The sequence below is a fragment of the Spinacia oleracea genome, chromosome 1, assembly GCF_020520425.1.
Source record: "Spinacia oleracea cultivar Varoflay chromosome 1, BTI_SOV_V1, whole genome shotgun sequence".
Classification (NCBI taxonomy): Eukaryota; Viridiplantae; Streptophyta; class Magnoliopsida; order Caryophyllales; family Amaranthaceae; genus Spinacia; species Spinacia oleracea.
The window spans coordinates 134,829,514-134,840,133 of NC_079487.1; the positions used below are offsets into that span (position 1 = coordinate 134,829,514).

At 36.3% G+C, this 10,620-nt stretch overlaps 1 long non-coding RNA gene across 2 annotated transcripts; it reads left to right on the plus strand.

Moving 5' to 3' along the window:
- Window positions 1-1,584: 1,584 nt before the first annotated feature.
- LOC130466234 (uncharacterized) lies at window positions 1,585-5,888 on the plus strand. 2 transcript variants are annotated; one of them, XR_008926244.1, is made up of 5 exons: window positions 1,585-1,951; window positions 4,049-4,199; window positions 4,906-4,986; window positions 5,292-5,360; window positions 5,651-5,888. It is a non-coding gene; the product is annotated as an uncharacterized lncRNA (long non-coding RNA). The 2 variants fall into 2 exon arrangements; XR_008926243.1 differs by having other exon boundaries at window positions 4,049-4,170; window positions 5,651-5,880.
- The last annotated feature ends 4,732 nt before the right edge of the window (window positions 5,889-10,620 follow it).

The window sequence follows — 10,620 nt, forward strand, 5'->3', positions numbered from 1 at the left end:
TCGTCCTAAAAATTAAATAACTGTTAAAAAAATATCCAGCAATTTGTGTGCCTTTCATTCTATTTTTAAATTTATTTCAGGAAAATAAAAGTTTAGATGAAATTGGTTGAAAAAAATAAGAATTATCCAAATACAATTATATTTAAAGTACTCCCTCCGTTCCTTAATGTTCTTTCCGGTTGAAATCGGGGAGAGGATTAAGAAAAATGAAATTTTGGTATGGTTGAGTGTAAGAGTGATGATTAGGTGTAAGAGATTTTACTTTTTGGAATAAATGAAAAAGATAGAAAATGCGGAGTAATAAAGAAAGAAAGGAAAACGATATATTTTATTAAAATTAATCATAAAATAAGGTGAGTGAATGAATTAAATAATGTGTGTGAGGAAATCAATGAGAATAATTGGGTAGGTGAATGGAATAAATGTAGGATATAGTAGGAAATTAAATTATAGAATTTGAGTATTTTGAGAAAATAATATGGGCAAAAATAGTATAGATTTCAACAGAGAAAAACATTTAGGAACGCCAAAAATAAAAACGGGAAGAACAATTAGGAATGGATGGAGTATATTCTAATAAATTTTAGTAAGTTTTAAAGTTCATATAAGTGAAAAGCAAATAATAAAACTTACTCTTTGCCCATAAAATTTCAAAAATCGTGTGAACCTAACAAAGATGAAAACAACTACAAGTGGGAAATTAAACAAACAAAGAAGATTATGCTATTCTGACAAAGTTGGCTAAAAAAACAAATTAAAAAAGGAGGGTTCAAAATTTAAAGCCAAGAAACGACGCAATTCTCAATTGTGGAAATTCGTCATCACTCACTTATTCACCCACATCATGCAACAATATTAGCCGTTGTTTAAGCTCGAGATTAGTTTGAAAAATATGCTCCACTACTTATTAGTACTAAACCTTTATCATGTTTGTTTTCTCTTCTCTTGGCTAAAAAATAAAATAAGATACTTAAAACATATTACAAATTAGATTGCACAATACTTGCCATCAAAAAAAAAATAAAAAAAAATGCAAAATACTTAGTAGCCTAGGATTAAAATGAGATCATCACGTTACTAATCTTGGTGTTGTCAAATCGGATTTACGGTCAATTACAAATCGGGTATGATCAATACGTGTAATTTATAGTTTATGTGGGGTCAATGTATCCATGCAAATCTAATTTTTAAATACGTTTTATAAGTCATTTCAATTATTATCAGATTTTAGTCAGATCTAGTCGATCAATTTATAACAACGTTGATTTATATGGACTCAAAAAAAAATAGCATAACTATAGTAAAAAATGGTGATAGAGGTTGGGATAGGGCGAGCTTGAGTTTTAGTTAAAAAAACAAACCACTTGGGCTAAGGAATCAAGTTGTGCCTGTTTTATTTAGGGCATATTAGTGCTCAATTAAATTCGATATAATTGAGTCGGATTGATTAGGGATTTCGGGTTTTTGACCGCAACAGAACTGACTATGAGCTTTATCTCATACCCAAAGGCTAAAGCCCGACAAATAAAGTATATGCTGAATTGCATAATTTTAAAATGTTTCATATCCTAACACTTTAAAACATGTAAACTTCAATTTACTATTGCAGCAATAGTGTGCTGCCTATTTTGCCCCTAACTTTCAACCTTAATTACTGAATTTTGCCATAATGTTGGATGATGCCACATGTTCCATCAACCATCTGCCTTCTTTGTTCCTCTTTGTTTCCCCTTTCCTTTTCCTCGACACTGGGATCTTCATCCCCTTCCATTTTCAAAAAACCCTAGCTCTCCTCTCTACAATCTCCTCCGCCCCTTCACACATCTCCTTCCATCACCCTAGATTTTAAGATCGTCAATGTTCGTTCTTCTTCAAGAGGATGTTGTTTTATGGTGATAGAAGGCCACGTTCGAGGATTCTGAGAAGGAGTACAACATTGATACATCGGAAGGTACAAACAAAGAAAACTCAAAGAAAGCTTTTTTATGATTAGCTGCTAATATTTCTTTACTGGGTTTGTGTTTTTTTTGGACTGAGGTTTGAGAATATCCCTCATATGGCTGATTTTGTATTAGGGTTTTGTGTTTTGGATCTACAATTTAGTTGAATTGGTTCATACGAGTATCTCTCGTATCTCTCTGTTGAATTGGTTCATACGAGTACATCCCTGTGCAGGTGCAAAAAGCCCCCTCGTATGGGTATTTTGCTATCGGAGTTTTGTGTTTCTGGGTCAATTACATAGCCAAATTGCTTAGAAGTTAGAATAACTATTGTTGATTCAACTAAGAAATTTGATGTTCTTTATGTTTAAATTTACTGTAGTTGCGTGGTCATCCTATTGGTGTTGTTCTTACCGGTCTTTGCTGGAGTTGTGTTTTTGTGTTGAGGTGCGCAGCGGCCCTCATATGTGTATTTTGATACTGAGGATGTGTGTGTTGAGCTCCATGGATGAACAACTGAATTTGTGGGAAGCAATTTGAGAATTATGGGAGTGAGAAGATGGAGTAATTGGGGAAGGGAGTAATCGAGGGACAGAGTTGAGAAGAAGATGGATTAATTTGAGGGAGTAAATTCCTTTTTGTTAATTTTTGTTAATGATTTTTGTTTTCAATTTCATTTAATTGGGATTAAATTGGTTGAAATTATAATTATGACATCACATTCCGATTAAGTTAGCAGAAATGTGACCCGGGGTTGAAATTTAATAAGGGAGCTTAAGTTTTGGGTTGTAATTAACAAAAATGAGAGTTTGAGGTTGTAACCCGTAAAATGTTAAGTTTTTAGGGTTGTATTTGGAAAGTTTTCCTTTTTCAAGAAAACTTCATTTATCTTTAGATCAGCTTGACCTACTTCTTTTAGGAATAAGAGTGTGATAGTAAGCTTGATTACTTCATTCATCCGTGTTTGATGTAATTGAGACTTGAGAGGCTAACCCTCAAGTGAGATAGTAAATTAATTTCCGTCCACTGTTGTTTTATCTGAATTATATGTTGTTCAAATGCCTTTAATTTTAGATATTTTAGATTATCAAACAGAGGGAATAATTATTTTATTTGAGTATTTGATTATCGCAGGCTGAAGCAATTCTATTAGCTCTAGGAGGGTATGGGGAGATATGAGGTATATCCAGGACACAAATATTGGGAATCATTCTTAAATAAATATCGCCAAAACAGGAAAGAGTGGAACTTTGATGAGTTAATTAGGTTTAATGTTTTGGAAGTAAGTGGCAGGGAAGTATGGTTGAGTGATATATTGTAGTTACACTTTATAGGCACTTGAATTTTTGTAAGCTGCCTAAAATGATTTTGGTTACACTTTGAGGGTTGCTTGAAACAAGGTTCTTGAGTCTAATGTGACTAATAGTACTAAGCTTACTCACTCTTGTATTTTTTTTTCCGTAATAGTTCTTGCTACTTTGAGTGATGTATATAACTAACAAGTGATCTCTTTATTGATCACATTTCACCTCCAAATTCTTATTTCAGAACTCAATAGTTGATTTTTTTCCCGTAATAGTTCTTGCTACTTTGAGTGAAGGCTGGCATAAACAAGCAATTATCCGACTATACAGTGAGTTTTTAGCCGAATGTTCCCCTATATAGTGAGACTTATTCTTGTATTTTTAATGACTTGAGTGTCTCCGTGACTTGTTTGACTTGTGCACAATGTCACTGATATCTTTTATAAGCTATTGTTGAGCTTGGTCTTCAAGTACATGTTATTAAGCTTGGTCAATTATATTAACTTTTCCATTCTTGTAGAGTCCAGCCATTTATATTAACTGAATATAATTTGCATAGTTTGTTCAGCCATTTGTGATTTGTACAATTAGGTCAGTTCGTTTAACTGTGTGGATAAGGAAAAAGGTTTTTGTTTCCAGGCCTATGGATTTATGCTCTTCGAGAAAATTTTTTCTTGGATTTTATTGTGTATTTATGTTATTTATCTCTAATACATGTTTGGTAATTGTATAGGATACTAGATTAGATTTTTCTTGGGTTTGTTGCATGATTTATAGCGAATATGTATTTTTGGCAATTTTCAGGATATTAGAGGGAGCGTTGGGTTCTCACTGAAGAAGGAAGAATCTATGCTACTGCAGGCTTTCCTGAAGTGCAAGTATACCCGGCTATACCACAAGAGGGTATCTCGCCAGATGAACTTGAGGTTGTCGGTTTCTGCTTGCTGTAGATATGGTTTGCTTTATTCCCCGCTTCAATTACTTGTATTCAATTTTGTATAATGAATTTTAGGGATTCAATTTTGTTTGCTTTATTTATCACGAACTGGTTTGCTTTGTTAGAATCAGGACTGATTTTCTCACAATATAACTCATTTCATATTCTCATTTAGCCTTATGTTTGTACGATATTCTTTAATTTTCCTGAAGTTTGAGCTTCGCTTCGTTAATTTTAGCTTAGGATTTCTGATGATTTTTTCATGTTTAATTGGAATCGTTTGTGCACTTGAAATCGTCTTTGTGATGTTATTGTGTTGCATTTTTGTCATCAGTTTATGTTGTGGTGAAGAAATAGTTCGATGACTGTAAAAATCTATGTTGATTTATAGAATTCGGTGATTTACTCACAAGATGATTTGTAAAAGTCTATATTGATTTATGGAATCAGGAGATTTACCCACGAGATTATCTCATATCATTTAGCCTTTCAAAATTCAAATCATCATTTAAAAGGAGGGAGATAGTGGAGATGGGGGGAGAGAGTGTAAATAGTAAGACTCAGAGATAACTATAAGAGATAGAGAGATACATAGACAGAGAGATAAGTACATCGCCGCCTTTGCTGACAAAAAAATCTTGAAACTAAGGAACTGTAGTTAATTGTACTATTTATATCTGAACTTGTTATTCCTTTGTCTAAATCAATGCTTCTTAAGTTGCAGGTTCTTTCTTCAATTGCATATTATCAGAAAATATTCAAATAGCAGCTGTTTGACAGAATCCTGATCATATAGCAGGCTCAGGTAAAGTGCTCAGGTTCTTATGATTCTGGACCAATGTCCTTCCTTTCTTTTCTATTAAATTTAAGGCACATAGTAAAAATACTCTACAGACGATGAGAGTATTTTGAGTTTTAGGGGGTTTAGGGGTTCTTGGTGTACGTTCAGAGTCTTATCTTCTCCCAAATTTTCAATTTTTTAGGGGTAGGTATTTAAATTTTGCTTTTAGGGGTTTTACTATCGTTCCCCCATTCTTTAATTTCCGCAATTTGGGAGCATTATTGACATTCTAATGTTTACTATCATTCCTCCATTCTATCTCTTACTAGGGTGTGCTGTGAAGATTTGGTGGAGATCCACAACTTAAGTCAATGATACACTGGGTTTCAGCATCTCAGGTGAGCTTTACACAATACCTGTTGAACTGACTTGAGCTGTACCACAATACCTGTTGAACTGGGTTGGTGTTAGGCCGTCTTAAACTTGGTATTTATCCCTGATATAATTTCTCAGGGTACACCAACCTTTCATGATACCAACACTAATTTGGCTTCACATAGTTCATGCTTTATATAGACTAGGTCTTATCAGTGTTACCTTATTTCTATTTGTGGTTCATTATCCGTGAAATGGCTGCCAATCTAAAATCATACAATTTCCCTAATTCTGCTCAAATTTTTTGCATCAGGCTACCTTTAAACATATCAATTATAGGTGTGGGTTTCCTGTTGCGAAAAAGACTTATTTGATCAACTATACTATCGTCTTCATGGTGGTTCTCTCGTATAATGTCGTCTTCATGGTGGTTCTCTTATAACGGCTGCTACGTCAGGAAAACTAGAACATTTTAATGGCGTTTTTGAAGGAAATAATGCCCTTGGTCCAAGTATGCATTCTATGTTAAGTCTAATAAATGCGGTTCAGTATTAATTAACAAGTTAATAATTCAGTGAGATCAAGTGAGCTGAATGCCTAGCTAGAGGCCGCTTCAGTTCAAGTGGAATTAATGATATTAATCCACAGCTTACTCTTGACTGAACCCGTAGGGTCACACAAATAGTACGTAAACGGATCAAGTATTTAATGGCATTAAATACTCCATCTATGAATATTCGGAACCGACGGATCTTGGTTTCAGTGGGAGCTAAGATCGTCACAGGCAAGAAATGAATACTCCGGAAACGATGATATTGCCGGAAACGGAAATATGGATCGTATCGGAAATATGAATATTATCCAAGTCGTAGATGTTACCGGAAACGGAAACATGGTACGTATCGGAAAATATTATTGGAAATGGAAATATTACCAGAATCGGAAATATTGCCGGAAACGGAAATATTGTCAGAATCGGAAATATTACCGGAATCGGAAAATAATTCCGGAAACGGAAATATTAAATATTTGTTCGAAACGGAAATTAATTCCGGAATCGGAAATATTAAATATTGTTCGTATCGGAAATAGATTCCGGAAATGGAAATTTAATCGGAAGCGTATCGTACGAATTAGCATCGGACGAGGCCTGCCGGACGAAGGCCCAGCACGAAGCCAGGCCATCGCCCAGCAAGCACGCACGCCACAGCCCAGCGCGCACAAGGCCGCGCATGCGTGGGCCGTGCTGCGCGGGCTGCTGCTCGCACGCGCATGGGCAGCCCTTGTGGCTGCCGTGTGTGTGTGAGTTTCAGCTCATGCGAGATTCCTGAATCTGCAAGAGTCAGTGTATGATTAAATGTCTATTCCTATTGGATAAATTGATTAAGTAGAATTCGTGTAGAATTCTAATTCCAATTAATTCGCATCCTACTAGGATTACGATTCCTTTTCCATAACTCTATAAATAAAGGCCTAGGGCTCATAATTTATACACAAGTTTTCAAGTATTCAAAAGTGAGTTTTTGAGAGAAAATCAAACACACATCTTGCTCAAAAGTGCCGAATTTTCTGAGTACCTTAAGGGCGATTCTAGTTGGTCAATCTTAAGGCGGATCCGGACGTGCTGTGGACTTTCTACGGAGGGACGACACTTGGAGTCCTAAAGACTTGTTCTTGTTCGGTTCGGGCGCAGCTAGGGAAGGCACGCAACAAAGAGTATGCATCTAATTATGCTATATGATTATGTGTAAATAATATGTTTCCTGGGTTAATGGTTTTTCCGCATGATCTATGTAAATGTCATATGTATCATAACCTAACAGTGGTATCAGAGCCCCTTATTATTTTCATAATCTAAATTGCATGAACATGGTTAAATATTACAAATTTGCAAGAATTAAAAGGGGTGATTAATTTTCGTAATTGTTAATTAATTGCAAATTGCGTTTATTTAATTATATGTACGCAGTTTTTCGGCAGTTTCTTCATTACTCATCCGAATTGAGTGATTTTTGTGTCAATTCCGCATGTAAAAGGCATTCTAAAATTTTGACAAAAATAGTATTTTTCTGCCGAACCCAGAATTCTCAAATTCGAAGCCTAACTATGACTTTTCGAAGGTTTTAGTTTTTCGGATGCAAAATTTCGTAAATTTAAGATGTTAAATTAAATATTTGCGATTCCTGTTGATAAATCTTGAATTTTTGATTGACCTACTGCATATGTTTAACAAGTTTGAATGCCTAGTCTTGTTAATTATGCAATCTAATTTGTAATTATGATTAATTTGTTGAAAATTAGAATAATTTAGAATTAATTTGATTTTCATAATTAATTGTAATTTAATTAGAAACCTATGATTAAAAACCACCATAAAAATTGTAAATTTATGATAAATTTTAAATTTTTATGACCTAGACTTGAATCCATAACAATCGGAAATCAATTGGATAATAAATTTTCGATTTTTCGCCCTAAAATTATGAAATTAATAATATTTATTAATTTGTCATTAATTTTAAATATAAATTTTAAATTTTTATGCGATTCGTTCAAATAACTTGCACGCACGAAGCAATGGACGCTTCGTGTTACCCTTAAGGGGTGTTGTATAATGCGGGCATGCGACGACGAGCAAGGGAGCTCGTCGCCCGTGCGGCACGAATGCAATGAGCAAGGGCGTAGTGCACGAGCGCAAGGCAGCAGCCCTGCCTTGTGTCGTGTGCCACGAGCAATGAACGGATGGGCATGGGCGAGGGGCGAGCCAAGGCAGTCGCGTGTGGGCAGCAAGCGAGCTGCGCCACAGCGCGCGCTGCCTCGCATAACAGCGCGCAGCCTCGTGCGCAGCGAGCGCAAGCTCGCGTGCCACGAGCGCTGCGCACAGCATCACTCGCGCGCACCAGCGAGCGATCTCGCGCGCCAGCGAGCGATGGCTCGCGCGCACCAGCGAGCGATGGCTCGCGCGCACGCAGCGAGCGATCTCGCGCGCCAGCGAGCGATGGCTCGCGCGCACCAGCGAGCGATGCAGCGCCCCAGCGAGCGATGGCTCGCGCGCACCAGCGAGCGATCTCGCGCACCAGCGAGCGCGGTAACGCGCGCGCGCTGCGAGCGATAGCTCGCGTGCGGTGGGCGCTGTGCGGAGGCTTGCGTATGGGACAGCAGCAGCTATGCAACGAGCGCATGGGCTGCGCGCACATGGCCAGCAATGGCTGTGTGCGTACAGCCCATGGGCGTGCAACGCGTAGGGTGTTTGCGTTTCGATTAGATCGTTTTGAATGTTTAATTTGAAAATTTCAGTTCACGTAATTTTAATTAATTTTTGAAATTAATAATTTGAATTAATTTCTTGGATTTTAATTTTGAATATTATAATTATAATAAATGGAATTTATTCTAATTATTTTACTAAAATTAAAATCATAAATTAATTTAAATGCGACTGAAATTAAATTAAATTTTGGATTCAATTATAGATTTATATGAGCTTTAAATTTTAATTAAATTTGTATGTTTCCGGTTAGACTAGAAATACAATTTTATGTTTAAAATTAGCAAAGCATATGAATTTATTGGTTTGAGTGGGAGCACTTTTTAGTCATAAACTCTTGATTAGGTCTACAAATCCTTAAGGTTAAAACAACTCGATTAGAATTAATAAGGACTGAATAATTGGTAGATTATTGGTGACCTTGATTAATTGCTGCAAATGTTTACGTGATGCATAATGTGTTTTACTAACCAGCTATGTGGGCCATTCATGATAATGAATGGGTGAATGGTATATATTGTATATGTACTGTTTTGCAGGTTATGAAGTGACTAGTATGGCCCAAATAGGATAGAAAATATGGTCTGCGTACCATTAATTTGAATGTAATTGGTCTAAAGTACCAAAGCTGTTTTTCAATTCAAATATGGTCTGCGTACCATCAAATAGTTGTAATTAGTTATAACTTATCCTATTTGAAGAAAATGGTGCCTCCCACGGAGATTTTCAAGACGGACTTTGAAGTCACAGCTTCAAGATGAAGTCGGGCCATACTAGATCACAAATATCTTATGCATGTTTTAAGTTATTTATTGCTTTAAATATGTCTTAAAATGCATGAGATCAAAAGCTTGATTATGTTGCATGATTAAGGATTTTAGTTCACTTAAAATCTAACCAACATAGTAAGAGCCTTAAGTTCCAAACTTAAAAAATTGAGTTAAAAGGTGCCATGCCAAAATATACACTTGCTTGGATATCCTTTACATCAATCTAGTAATAGTTTTCGCTCAGCGAGGTGTTACTTATTGGTCCTAAAGGGGCAAGGTACACAAATAATTGTGAGTACATGTTAGTTTTGGTGAAACTCAACGATATAAGTAAGGAGTCCTTTTATGTCGTGGCAAATTCGATAGGTTTACCTAATAAGTTCTTAGACGTACCTATCAACCAAGAATAGTTTCTAGACTATTAGCAAAAGGCTTTTGCTTACCTAAGATGTTCTAGGATTAAGTCGACAAACTGTGCTTAGTTCTTCAATGATTTTAGGATCTTGGAATCATTTTATTCACACCTGCCGGAACACATAACTTGAATAAAATGCTTAATAAACATTGAATTATGCATGTATGCTAGAATTTAAGTTTATTAAGAGAAACTGTGAATGGTTATTTATTTGTTTATTCTTTTCAATTGTAGTTTTTAATATGGCAAACAACAATTCATTCAACATTCGATCAATTCTCGAAAAGGAGAAGTTGAACGGGAAAAACTTCCTTGACTGGCAAAGGAACTTGCAAATAGTTCTTATGCAGGAAGAAAAGGAGTATGTCCTAGATGAGGCGATGCCCGAAGCTCCAGGCGACGGGATCACTCAGGCAGCCCTCAATCGTTGGATTGATGCCAACAAGGATGTGAAATGTCTAATGCTCGCCACTATGAGTGCGGATCTGCAGAAAACGTTCATCAACTCAGATGCTTTCACAATCATCAGTGAGTTGAAGAACATGTTCCAAGATCTGGCTCGAGTCGAAAGATTCGAGACTCATAGGCAAATTCTTGAGACCAACCTTAAGAAAGGCGAGCCCGTAAGTCCACATGTTCTCAAAATGATTGGACTCATTGAGAATATGAGTCGGCTGGATCAGCAATTTTCTCAGGAAATGGCTATAGACACCATCCTCCATTCTCTTCATAGCGGGTATGATCAGTTCAAACTGAACTACAGTATGAATAGTCTGGACAAAACGCTCACTGAGCTTCACGGTATGCTGAAGACCGCTGAAAAGACGCTC